The 14,653-nt window shown below is 41.9% G+C and overlaps 1 pseudogene; it reads right to left on the bottom strand.

Moving 5' to 3' along the window:
- Positions 1-13,516: 13,516 nt before the first annotated feature.
- On the bottom strand, positions 13,517-13,635 carry LOC126459233 (5S ribosomal RNA; annotated as a pseudogene).
- Between the last annotated feature and the right edge of the window lie 1,018 nt (positions 13,636-14,653).

Genomic DNA, 14,653 nt, shown 5'->3' with positions numbered 1-14,653 from the left:
GCGATCTGTTTGAAAATCATTCTGGACAATTCGAGGGAATGTTTTGGCCAGCCAGGTAGCCCGATATGAATCCCACGGAGCATTTATGGGCATAATAGAATTCGTGCACAAAATACTGCGCCAGCAACACTTTCGCAATTATTGGTGTCTGTAGAGGCAACATGGCTCAATATTTGTCGAATCCATACCATGTCGAGTTAATGCCCTAAGCTGGAAGGAAGGAGGTCCGACACGATATTAGGAGGTATCCCATGATTTCTGTCTCCTCAGTGTACATACTTATTTGTGACGGCGGGCGGCTGCTGTGGCACCTCTTCGCCGGTTGCTCCGACCATTCCAAGGTTGTCTGCATGTCTTACAACGAAAACTATTGCTAGATTATTACTTATCGGAATATGTATTTTTTTAAATTCAGTCTAAACAAATGATGCCTATTTTGTTAATATTGTGATTCATTATTAAAATATTGTTGTTTTTTGAAAGATGACAAAATATTTTTACTTTCTCTTAATAATTTGTAATAAACATGACTATGGGAGACGCATGATACACTCAGTTTTTTTTTTCAAAATTCAATGGCCTCTTTTTTATTTGAGAAAATGGCGTACCCATGTACTCCACGTCATCTCTTACGTTTCTTTTTAGTGCGGGACCACTGGAGGGATAACATTTTCAGATATGATGTTTTGTAGAGTGAACAGTGATTGGTTGCAGTCTATGTACTGTTGAAAGATGAATGGCTGATACAAATTGTATAATGCTCTGGTTGAACATTAGTGAATGGTCAAATGCACAATACACGATTTATTCCGTAATGCGTCATCTACAGGTACAGGCAACACGATCAAATATATATATAAAAAAAATAGTATACCATTAAAGAACGAGGGATACTCACAAAGTGACGGCTGCATAAAACGTTGGTGACTATTAAAACTGGAACAAAAAGAAGGATGACGAACTAAACTTCACTTAGTATGCATATTCAGTATACAGTTACAAAAAGGTACGGCCAAACTTTCAGGAAACATTCCTCACACACAAAGAAAGAAAATATGTTATGTGGACATGTGTCCGGAAACGCTTACTTTCCATGTTAGAACTCATTTTATTACTTCTCTTCAAATCACATTAATCATGGAATGGAAACACACAGCAACAGAACGTACCAGCGTGACTTCAAACACTTTGTTACAGGAAATGTTCAAAATATCCTCCGTTAGCGAGGATACATGCATCCACCCTCTGTCGCATGGAATCCCTGATGCGCTGATGAAGCCCTGGAGAATGGCGTATTGTATCACAGCCGTCCACAATACGAGCACGAAGAGTCTCTACATTTGGTACCGGGGTTGCGTAGACAAGAGCTTTCAAATGCCCCCATAAATGAAAGTCGAGAGGGTTGAGGTCAGGAGAGCGTGGAGGCCATGGAATTGGTCTGCCTCTACCAATCCATCGGTCACCGAATATGTTGTTGAGAAGTGTACGAACACTTCGACTGAAATGTGCAGGAGCTCCATCGTGCATGAACCACATGTTGTGTCGTACTTGTAAAGGCACATGTTCTAGCAGCACAGATAGAGTATCCCGTATGAAATCATTGAGCGTAGGTAGAAGAACATGGGGCCCAATCAAGACATCACCAACAATGCCTGCCCAAACGTTCACAGAAAATCTGTGTTGATGACGTGATTGCACAATTGCGTGCGTATTCTCTTGATTGTGAAAATTTACAATTTTATCACGTTGGAATGAAGCCTCATCCGCAAAGAGAACATTTGTACTGAAATGAGGATTGACACATTGTTGGATGAACCATTCGCAGAAGTGTTCGCGTGGAGGCCAATCAGCTGCTGTTAGTGCCTGCACACGCTGTACATGGTACGGAAACAACTGGTTCACCCGTAATACTCTCCATACAGTGACGTGGCCACCGTTACCTTGTACAGCAGCAACTTCTCTGGCGCTGACATTAGGATTATCGTCAACTGCACGAAGAATTGCCTCGTCCATTGCAGGTGTCCTCGTCGTTCTAGGTCTTCCCCAGTCGCGAGCCATAGGCTGGAATGTTCCTTGCTCCCTAAGACGCCGATCAATTGCTTCGAACGTCTTCCTGTCGGGACACCTTCGTTCTGGAAACCTGTCTCGATAGAAACGTACCGCGCCACGGCTATTGCCCCGTGCTAATCCATACATCAAATGGGCATCTGCCAACTCCGCATTTGTAAATATTGCACTGACTGCAAAACCACGTTCGTGATGAACACTAACCTGTTGATGCTACGTACTGATGTGCTTGATGCTAGTACTGCAGAGCAATGAGTCGCATGTCAACAAAAGCACCGAAGTCAACATTACCTTCCCTCAATTGGGCCAACTGGCGGTGAATCGAGCAAGTACAGTACATACTGACGGAACTAAAATGAGCTCTAACACGGAAATTAAGCGTTTCCGGACACATGTCCACATAACATCTTTTCTTTAATTGTGTGTGAGGAATGTTTCCTGAAAGTTTGGCTGTACCTTTTTGTAACACCCTGCAGAATCATGGACCTTGTCAAGATGGGTTCGAGTGAGGGCCTCAACGATGTAGCTAGCGGTACCATGGGCACAACCACAAGGAAGGGGTATCTGTGGAGTGCTCAGATCAACCTGCGTTTCCTGAAGCAGCCTTATCAGTAGCTTCAGGGGCGATAGTCTGGATGATTGACTGTTCTGGCCTGTAACATTAGCCAACAAGGCTTTGCCGTGTAGGTATTGCGAACCGCTGAAACTAAGAGAAAATTACAGTCGTTAAGAAACTTCAGTTCCTCCTGAAAAAAACTACTGGGATGCAACGAGACAGCATTGTGCCATGAAATTTAAAATCTCGATGTGCAGAGCATATTCCGAAAGAAAACAGACACTCTAGCACTACCAGACAACCGAAGGTGACCAATATTAGAAGCTATCGACAGTGAATATTAATTATCGTCAGGTGAGATAACATTAACTCTATCTCTGTCGTTTGATCACGGAGAGAACAAAATTCCAAGCAGAATTCCGGCAAATACCCCCATCTCTGTTTATAAGGTCACTTACAAATTTAATATCAATTGCTTGCATTAGCTATACTAGGCTAATGACATTTCTGAATCAACACACCTTAATATTTGAAAATCAAAATGGCTTTATGAAAAACAAGTCAACTTCAGTAGATGTCATAGAGAACAAGGAATATGCTACTGGAGTGTTCCTTGGTGTAGAAAAATAGCTTTTGATTACGCCAACATCACCATATTACTTGACAAGCTGTGGAACCTGGTTATTAGAGGAACCAGCTATGGGTCAATAAAATCATTATTGAGCAATAGAAAACAATTTGCCTTGCTTAAGACAAATAGTGGGTCTCTCAAATCCAAAATTACCTATTTCGTATATGGAGTGCCTCAAGGTTCTGTCTTGAGATCTCTTCTTTTCTTGATTTATGTTAGTGATATACAGTATTGTTCTCCTAACTGTAAAAAGATGTTGTATGTAGACGATACATCAATTGTGTGCAAACATGAAGCCTTTGACAGTCTGGAGGTTCTGTGCAACAGTGTAACCGATGATGTAGTCAAGTATTTCAATGAAATCCATCTAAACGTAAGTGCTCCAAAGACTGCAATGATGGACTTTAGCACAAGGAAACAAATGGAATTTGGCATGAAATTATCCATAGGTAATAGCATTACAGAAAAGGAAAAATGGATAAAATTCTTGGGAATCATAATCGAGGACAACCTCAAATGGGATAGATTCCTTAGCCTGCAAGCTGTCAAAGAATGTATTTGCCATAAATATGATAAGCAAATACTGTAAGATTAAGTGTATACTAAAAACTGCTTATCATGCACTATTCTCATCAAATTTGAACTATCCTGTAGAAATATGGGGTACAGCAACTCAAGCCAACCTAAGCACATTATTAACACTATAGAAAAAGTTATCACAATTATCTGTGGTGCCAAACCTAGAGAACTATTTCGGAAACTGTTCCCAAAATTAGGTGCACTTACCGTTATACGTCTATACACATCGAAGTTATGTTGCTTGTGAAAATCATTAATCCATATTTCAACTGTGACCTGTACCAGCATGATTCAAGACAAAAATTCAGATACCATGTGAACAGCCACAGACTGGCTTCATATGAAAAAAAATGCACTTCATGCTGGGCTGAAGCTAGTCAACACCCTACCAAAAAGTTTCACAGTCCTTTCTACTAACAAATTAAAAGACCAGCTAAAAAGATTCCAATTGAAAAACCGTTAAGTGCGTCAAGTTCATAGTTTTAAATTACTCATAACTGATCAAATATTCTACACCTACATATCTACATATATACTCCGCTAGCCACCAAGCGGTGTGTGACGGAGGGCACTATTCGCGCCAAAGTCATATTTCCCCCCTTCTGTTCCACCCGCGGATCGCGCGAGGGAAAAACGACTGTCGGAACGCCTCAGTACGAGCTCTTAATTTCCCTTATCTTTGAATGGTGATGATTGCGCGATTTGAAAGCTGGTGGTAATAATATATGCTCTACATCCTCGGTGAAGGTCGGAGTGAGCAGCCCCTTCCGTTAAGCGCGTCGTCTATCTGCAAGTGAGTCTCACTTCAAACTTGCTAAGAGATTTGTAACGCTCTCGCGATGGCTAAATGTACCAGTCACGAATCTTGCCGCTCTTCTTTGAACCTTCTCAATCTCTTGAATCGGATCCGACTGGTAAGGGTCCACACAGACGAACAATACTCCAAGACTGGACGAACTAAAGTATTGTAAGCAATTTCCTTTTTTGAAGGACTGCATCGCTTTGGGATTCTACAAATAAACCGCAATCTAGAGTTCGCCTTACCCGTTACTTGTGTAATCTGATCGTTCCATTTGAGATCATTTCGAATAGTCACACCCAGATACTTGACGGATGTTACCCCTTCCAAACACTGGCCATTTATGTTGATAACAACAATGTTGGTAACATTATTATTTGTATGTTACCAAATATAAAACGCATCAAAATGTGATCCTCTGCTACCTTCCTTGTTTCATTTCTCAAGCTACCCATTTTTCTCCTAATGTACACTGCTGGGAAAAAAAAGTTAGTACACCTGGGAAGACGACGTCGATTTTGATCCGATGACAGCGTATGCCACCTGGAGGATAGCAGATGACCTATTAGCAACAAATAATCCTGAACTAATGGCGAACATGAAAACGGACACAGGAATTAGTGAACACAGTGTTGTCGTAGCGAGACTGAATATTGTAACTCCCAAATACTCCAAAAATAAACGAAAAATATACCTATTCAAAAAACGCAGATAAAAATTCACTTGACGCTTTCCTGAGAAGCAATTCCACACCTTCCAAATTAAAAATGTAAGTGTGGACCAGATGTGACTTGAATTCAAAGAAATAGTATCGACAGAAATGTAGAAAATTACACTAAATAAACTAACAAACGAAGGAGCTGATCCTCAGTGGTACATAAAACACATCAGAACAGTGTTATAGAAACAACGAAAAAAGCATGTCAGATTTAAACTAACGTAAAATCCCCAAGACTGGTGATCCTTTACAGAAGCTTGTTATTTAGCGCATACTTCAATCCGAGATACTTATAACAGTTTCCATAACGAAACTTTGTCTCGAAAGAGTGGGATAATAGAGAATTACAGTAAAGATGGTTCGATGAATCCTTTGCCAGGCACTTAAGTGTTATTTGTAGGGTATCCATGTAGATGTAGATGTAGATCGTCTACATATCTGAAAAAACACGCAGGTTTCAATGCCACCGACCCCAGGGGACATTCTTCGATATCGTCCACAAACAGACTGCCAGTAACAGATGACAACGGATTCCCATTCGCAAGTCCATCTGTCTCTTCATAGAACTGGCCATTGAATAAACAGTAATTGGAAGTCAACACACATCGAAGTAGGTTCATTAATTCAGCGCCAGATCTAACTTGAGTCAGTCCTCGCAAATCAGACAGAGGAATGTGAGTGAAGGAATAGACCACATCAAAAGTTACTAAAATAGAGTTATTAAAAGGCAATCCCTCTAATCGACGTAAGAAATTCGTCAAGTTCTGAATGTGATGCACACTCCGACCTACTAATTGACTCAACAGAGTAGCAAGGCGTTTTTCACCAATTTTACTGCTCGTATGCTTAAGAGGAACCCGTTCCTTGAGAATCTTCGGAAGTCCATATAGTGTAGGGGTGACAGTCTCTTGTGAAAAGGAATTTTTCTTTAGGAGATTGCTAGTACCTATCTCAATCCTTTTTTCTCAGGTCAACACTAAGCCTGCGATACACTGAACCAGATGTATAACGATAAGGTGTGCACCTGTCGATATAACGGCGGAGGTCGAAGACGTCACCCGGCTGCATTCTCGTTATGTTGTTTAAATATTTTATACGCCGGGAGAAACTCAAGTTTCACATTGTTTATCTCTACGATGGGGTTGTATATCGCTGCTTGCGGAGGTTATAAACTTCGCAGCAACGGAGTGACACTGCCATGTGCGCTTTCGTTTCTGTTACGGTGTCGAGACCATAATGCTGGTCCAACATTTGCCAGTGTTGTGCTTCATATTAATTCTACTGCCGCTAATCACATCAAGCAACGAGCCGGTTTAGGACTTGTACATGAAAGGATCCACTGTACTCGCCGCCAGATGGGTTTTGTTTCCATGGAATTATTTCGGCTTCATTTAATGATTGCTTCGAAAATTTCGGCCTTTTCTTGGGATTGGGTGGATGGTGCTTTTTGCACGCAGTCTGGCTGAGAATTTTATTTTGTAATTGCCCGCCATTTGGTTGCATTTGAATGTTTTCATGGTTCGGAGTGTAAAACTACATTTCGACGTTATCAGTCTCACGGAGAAACCTTTGGGTGGCACAGCTTTATCTGTGCTAGGGAAAGGCTTAAACTTTGCACTGGCGCTCAAGTGTTAACCAATTGTTGATTTTGTAAGATCTGTCGTACACGCTGTTTTTAAATTACCTTCTAATGCTGCCGAGATGATTAAGAGAGAAGTATGATGTGGGTTGACTGGGACACGATCGCTCAAGAGTAATAAAACAGCGGCTGAGAGAGCCGTTTTGTGTTCACTCAGGATAGATCCTGATATTGTTTTACCACCCGCGGACTGGGACAGTTCTACATTTGTGTTGAACGGGCAGGATTACGTTCAAAAGAAACAGTGTTTACCATCCGACCAGCTTGTCGCAGGCTCAGTGCTGACACGAAGAAAAGGATTGAAAGAAAGTCTAAGAACCTTCCTAAGGAAAGATCCCTTTCACAACATACTATCAAGAGCCTAACTTGTCATTGTAGTGTCCCTCCTAGACTATACGGCCTTCTGAAGGTCCACAAGGAGGGGCATATTGTCACTAACACTGTTCTTCGTCGTATCGTGTAGCAAAACATTTTACTACACCGATAATCGCATTATTAGGTCCTGCGTGCATCAAATTAAGAATCGGGGAATTTCTTACGTCGACTAGAGGAATTGCATTTGAATGACTCTCAGGTATTTTAGTAAGTCTTGATGTCTCTCTCTTCACTTGCGTTTATCTCTTTCATTGTGGCTAATGGGGTTAGCTTTGTTGCTAGATCGACGAACCTATTTCGACATGCGTTGACTTCCGCTTACTTTTTCTTCATTGACCAATTCAGTGAACAAACAGATAGAGTTGCAACAGATAGAGTTTGTCACCTACTTTAGCAAATCTGTTTATGAAATGTGCTCTGGAGACGGCAGCGTTGAAACCTGTGCGTTTTTTCTTTTTAATTCAGATATATATACCATACTTTTTTGTCTGGCCTCACGGAAGTGAAAATTTGAATGGTTTTTACAACATCTAAATTCAATGAACCTAAATATTTGCTTCACAACGGAGGTGGGAAAAGGATCGTTACTTTCACTTCATTGATATGTTGGTTAGGAGGATGGCTGATTGTACTTCGGGACGTGCTCGTACATGAAGCCAATTCACACTAATTTGAATCTACAGGTGAAGAGGTACGTCATACCTTGGTTCGTAGGGTCCAAGTTATCCAAGTCGCTAGTAATTTATTAGACGAGTTAGCCCACTTCAAAGATACCTTTCGCCATAATGGTTATAGTGAAAGACAGATCAGACGTACTTCGCGCTTTACACCAACGGTATAAAGCGTTAGTCTTGAAAATAATGGGGTGGCAGCCTTTCTACCTTACGCAGATAGCATTCCGAACAAGACTGTCCGTACGTTTTTCGAGCACCATCAAACATAAGGGCCCTTCTAGCTTCTGTAAAGGATGATCTTGGTTTGTGTGAGGCGGGTGTCTACTGTACATCTTGCAGTTTTGGCATGTCATATATTGGTCCGACCATAAGGACTAGTGTGCTCAGCGTAAGCATCACACATTCTTACAAAAACCGAGCAAATCTGCTATTGCAGAACATTGCCTTGGCACAGATAATTCTGTGGAGCATAACGACAAGTGAGCACAATGCGTAATGGCGACTTGCAGACTGGTAATTATGGTCAAACAAAGGTAAAGAATAGTTAGATTTCTTACCCGCCGTCTCACAAAGGCAATGTTATAGGAAAGAAAGAAGGCATAGATGACGATGAGATGGGAGATTTGATACTGCAAGAAGAATTTGACAGAGCGCTGAAGGATCTCATTAGAAACAAGGTCCTTGTAGTAGACGACATTCCGTCGGAACTTCTGATATCCTCACGTGTGCACGGACGTAGATCAGACCAGCAAGATCAATGTGCTGTCTTGTGTTTTCTTGTTGAGAGATAACGCTACGGAGATCTCTAAGATGGTCCACGAACACCTACCTTAACATATCACAAATGTAGCTTCTGCTAAGCATATTACTGGCTAAGCATACCAGCGGTGATGGTGTTACGTGACTAAATACTTCCTCATGCCATGGTCCTGTACGACGATGACAAATGCAGTCTGGTAGACTCTGTTCTCCACGGAAGCTCGATTCACGGATACGTCCACTCTGATGCTGTGCACAGAGACGGACTTGGCTGGAAAGACGACTTGAAGCCATCCGTGGGTCCAGTGCTGCTGTTGGGTACTCCATTGTACCTTCGAACACATGCGTTTGTTTATCAACAAAATATTAGAAAATTCCAAAAGTTACAGATAGACTTCCAGAGATTCTTTAACAGAAGCGCGGAGTGTGCGCTGCTTTGATCGTATTTCTCGTCGTAGATTATTACAATTATTTTCGTTTAATTTTTATTTCTTTGTGGGCCAAACTAGTGTATCACTTGTACATTTAATGTAGGTAACGTCAGTACAACATACACGTCAGCATAACAAAGGAAGTCTAAGGAAGAGGAATTTTGATTGTGGTGCTAAATGCTACGTCCACTTTTCTTTCTTTAAACGGCGTTTTTCTTTTTTTCTGTTCCTTCCATCAGTAACACCAATGAAAGAAAAGATTACTAGAATCAAAATTAATGTTATTCTTATTCACTGACACTGCAATAGTGGCACACCCAATGAAAGGATAAATATAATGATTCAGGACTTAAATCAAGAGCTAGCAAAACTAAAACTAAAAATAAATAAGAAGAAGACATATTTAATGGTTCTAGACAAGAAAGGACGTGGAACCAAGACTGACATAAAAATAGCTGGTGGCCAGTAGGGAGACAACCTATGCGCCAGCTCATGTTGCATTGTTGCCAAATTTTTCAAGATGGCGGCGATGACGTCAGGCCAGGTGGTGGCGAGGGTTTGAACTAATTCAGTTGGAGCGCGGACGTCGTGGCGACTGCACTGCGATATCAAAGATGTGTGTGCTGACTGTGTTGGAGAACAAGTGATGACCGTACTGCTTGAAATATAGTCTTCAGTCCCTTCCCCCCTGCAAAATCAAAGGATGTGACTTACGTTACTATTAGAGCAGTTTTCTATTTGATGCGATTATGATAGGCTACCAGTGAAGAAAGGTAAGTGACGGAGAAAGTTCGTATGTGTGATCAATTATGGTGTTGGGATTTGAGCTTGTGAAAGATTTTTGTTATGGATGTAAGGAAAATCGTTTTCTCGCCGAGAAAATTGGCTATCTAGAATAAATAATAAATTATAATAATAAATAGAAGTACAGTTTTCGAGACATTATCGTGTTGGAACTTGAATTTGGCGCAATTTTCTAGTGGAGGTAGGCCTATAATAATAAATAATAATAATAATAATAATAATAAATGATAATGAATGATAATAAATGATAATGAATGATAATAAATGACAGTGAATGATAATGAATGTTAATAAATGATAATGAATAATAACAAACAAAAGTAAGGTTTTGCAGCCATCATCGTGTTGGAATTTGAATTTGGATGAAATTTTCTAGTGGAGGCAGGTCAATAATAATTAATAATAATAAATGATATTAATAATAATAAATGATAATAAATAATAATAAATGATAATGAATGTTAATAAATGATAATCAATCACAATAAAGACAAGTACGGTCTTTGCATGCATTATCCTGTTGGAATTCAAACTTCCCGCCATTTTTTCTTCTGGAGGCTTAGGTTAGTGGACGTAGCACAATTGGTCTATTTTCCCACCAAAATTCAAACTTCCTGCCATTTTTTTCTTGAGGTTAGGTTAGTGGACGTAGCAGAATTGGCCTATTTTCCCACCAAAATCCGCCATCTTGGATGACGTCATGCGATGTTGCCAAGTCTACATGCCGCCATCTTGGATGACGTCATCGCCGCCATCTTGAAAAATTTGGCAACAATGCAAAGTGAGCTAGCACATAGGTTATCCCCCTACTGTGGCCAACTCGGGGAAGTAACCGAATTTCACTATGTCAGTAGCATTGTGGAGGAAAACAACAGATGCTCAAGGAAATCAAAATAAGAATAAAACTGGGGAAGAGTTCCTTGTGGAATAAGAAGAACCTTCTACTGAACAAGTACGTTAGATCCTATACTAAGAAAAGATTTGTGAAGTCCCTTGTATGGAGTGTCATGACATAAGGATGTGAAACCTGGACGTTAGCAGAACAGGTGAAAGCTCGCCTCGAAACTGGGAAAATGTGGCTCTGGGCGAGAATTATACAGTCTAGCTGAACTGACAAAACATATGAGAGGATAGAGGAGAAGAAAGACTTACTGAAAGTTATAGACTTGTTGTGTAACACCCCACCCGTTGGTTGTCTGGATTTTGCGTGTGTTCGCCCCTGACAAACAATTTACAGAGAAACTGGGAGTGAAGATGTACGCAAAAATGGATAACGTTAGATTTAAATGTGGCCCTGTCACTCCTAATTAATCTGCGGTGGTAGTGTTGACGATAAATCACACCTATTTTTACCTCCAAACATGAACGATCACGAACACTTAGTGTGTTCAACGACATCAAATACATACACAAAAATAAAAAATAAGCATAAGTTTGAATTCTGGATCAACTACTGAAAGTAAAGACTCTACTGCATCACAATAACTTTATTATAACCTTCAGATCAATGCTGAATAAAACACAATGAACAATTTACAAACTACCCTCCTAACTGGCATTGGCACTGAACTGTGATAAAATCGGTCCAAAACGCGATCTCTTATAACTTGGCTGACCGACTGACATCGACACAGAACGTAAAATACGAAGAACCACTACCCCACAAAGTATCATGAAACCTCTGTGGAAACAGCAACTGCACTTGATCCAACTATTTAATGTTACTCCTAACACAGGCCGCAGCGGGAGCGATCTCACCGTAATATTGCTGTTGCAGCGGCGGTCTCCGACGGCAACGGCGCGACTGTGCGGTCGGCGTGTGGCGTCTCGGAAAATACACTCCTACAATACTCGGACAACAGACCGCAGAAGAATCTGTATGCAGGGGCAGATTAACGCCGGCGCCAGCTAGGAAAGGGGGAGCCAATATTCATCGATCGGCGCTTCTAGTTTCGGTAGACCTGATAAAGAAATAAAAACGATGAAACATTTGCAGATAATTTGAAAACATAGAAGACAAGCCAGCAGCAGATCCGCTAGAGCAGGATTTGGTTCATTGTTCGTGTTCAGTTAGAGAGCAGTTGTTAATATAACTGGTCTCATCTACTGAGGAGTTATGTGTTTCGCATCGATTTACACTGAGGTGACAAAAGTAATGGGATACCTTCTAATGTCGTGCGAACGTCCTTTATCCCACGGTAGTGCACCATTTTGACGTGGCATGGACTCAACAAGACGTTGGAAGTCCCTGCAGAAATACTAAACCATTCTGCCTCTATAGCCGTCCATAATTGCGAAAGTGTTGCCGGTACAAGATTTTGTTCATGAATTGACCTCTCGATTATGTCCCATGAATGTTCGATGGGATTCATGTCGGCTGATGTGGGTGGTCAAATCATTCGTTCGAATTGTCCAGAATATTCTTCAAAAAAAGCGCGAACAACTGTGGCCCGATTACATGGCGCATTGTCATACATAAAAATTACATCGTTGTTTGGAAACATGAAGCTCTGGAATGGCTGAAAATGGTCTCCAAGTACCCGAACCTAACCATTTCCAGTCAATCATCGACTCAGTTGGGCCAGAGGACCCAGTCCATTCCATGCCAACACAGCCCACATCACCAGCTTGCACACTGCCTTGTTGACGACTTGGGTGCACTGCTTCGTGGGGTCTGTACTTCATTCGAAACCTACCGTCAACTCTTATCGACTGAAATCGAAACTCATCTGACCAGGACACGGTTTTCCAGTTGTCTAGGGTCCAAACGATATGCTCACGAGCCCAGGAGGGGCACTGTAGGCGATGTCGTGCTTTTAGCGAAGGTACTCGTGTCGATGGTCTGCTACCACAGCCCATTAACGCCACATTTCGCCGCATAGTCTTAACGGATGCGTTCGTCGTACATCCCACAGTTTCTGCGGTTATTTCACGGAGTGTTGCTTGTCTGTTAACACTGACAACACAACGTAAAAGCCTCTGCTCTCGGTCGTTAAATGAAGACATTCGGCCACTGCTTTCTGCGTGATGAGTTAATGCCTGAAATGTGGTATTCTCGATATATCCTTGACGCTGTTGATCTCGGAATATTGAATTCCTTAAAATTTCCGAAATGGAATTTTCATGTGTCTTTATCCAAGTGCCATTTCGCCTTCAAAGTCCGTTAATTCTCGTCGTGCAGCCATAATCATACCGGAAACTTGTTCCCATGAATCAGCTGATTATACATGACAGCTCCACCAATGCACTGCCATTTTGTACCTTTTGTACCCGATACGACCACCATCTGTACCTTGGAAAGCCCAACAGTATCGACCGACCATCGCGTCATTCTCAGCTGGTAGACGTTACTGGATGCGAATATGGAGGGACATGTCGTCAGTGAAACGCTCTCTTGACCGTTGTCAGTTTCCGTGATCGGAACCAATACCTCTCCAGCAAGCAGCTCCTCAACAGGCCTTACATGTACTGGGTGCACCCCACTTGCCAGCAGCGCTCGGCAGACCCGGACGGCCACCCACCCAAGTGCCAGTCATGCCCGACAGCCTTTAACTTCGGTGATCTGACGGGAACCGGTGTTACGACTGCGGCAAGGCCGTTGGCATTTGCTAAGCATATAGTATCTTCAGATAATGATTTTCTAGAGGGGAGTCGTTTAATATTTATGTAATCGGAGAACGAGCGAAAAAGACGTTGTTGATTGTTTTGAAAATTTCTAAGTTCTGTAAGAAGTGCTTGTTGGTTTCGCAGTTGTAGTGGAGGTATATGCCTCAGGACTAGTAGCCAGTAGGTGGGAAGTACTCTTAAATGTGCCAGAAATTATTCGTCTTGGGTTATATAGTTCGTTATCTATTTTCTTACTATGGGAGCTGTTAAGCCAAATGGGGCAGCACTGTCCTATAAAGATAGCTCGCATCATCTTGGTGCAACCTGGATAACGCAAAATGAACAAGCACAACTTTAAATCAGATAATCTGATTGATCTCCTGACCAGTACAGATCACAACGAATCCAAACGTGGAAACGGAGGCTGAGAGAGCTGGTGACGAAGAAGTCCCTGGTACTCGAATAAAGCGCCGACCTGCTGCCGCCTGTGAAATGCCGCCCTATCCGCAGGTCACTTCCATCCGCTGCTGCAGCTTCCCCTGCCGCATCGGCAATCACAACAGCACGGCAGACGGCCAAAGCTATGCTGAGAGAGAAAGAGAGTGAGCGAGAGAGACCGCGCGAGGAGATAAGGCCGAATTACCATTGCATGGAATAAATAACACACCAGATGGCGAGACAACGGAATGTTTCGTGTTGGTCGTGTTATAATTTCAGCCGATAGAATCTGCATGACTCACTGCTCATTCATTCATTTGCGCTCATACAAATTGACATAGGAAATTCTGTTGTATCCGTTTCAGTATCGTCACAACGCCGCAGTATTTCCGGCCACATTCAAAGCTCGCTACTCCATCTCTCAGACCATGAAATTGTTGTGATATTTACGCTTTCTACCAGATGTAAACGACTCCCTATCCTCCCCCTCCCCCCCTCCCGTTTTCTGATGTTTTGGTGGAAGACACTGAGTGCATTTAAAAAAAAGATCCTTAGCTAGTTCTGTGCGGCAGTATAC

Source organism: Schistocerca serialis, chromosome 2 (genome assembly GCF_023864345.2).
Source record: "Schistocerca serialis cubense isolate TAMUIC-IGC-003099 chromosome 2, iqSchSeri2.2, whole genome shotgun sequence".
NCBI classification, from domain to species: Eukaryota; Metazoa; Arthropoda; class Insecta; order Orthoptera; family Acrididae; genus Schistocerca; species Schistocerca serialis.
The sequence above is the reverse complement of the archived record's forward strand: the minus strand, read 5'-3'. Positions and strand labels throughout refer to the sequence as shown.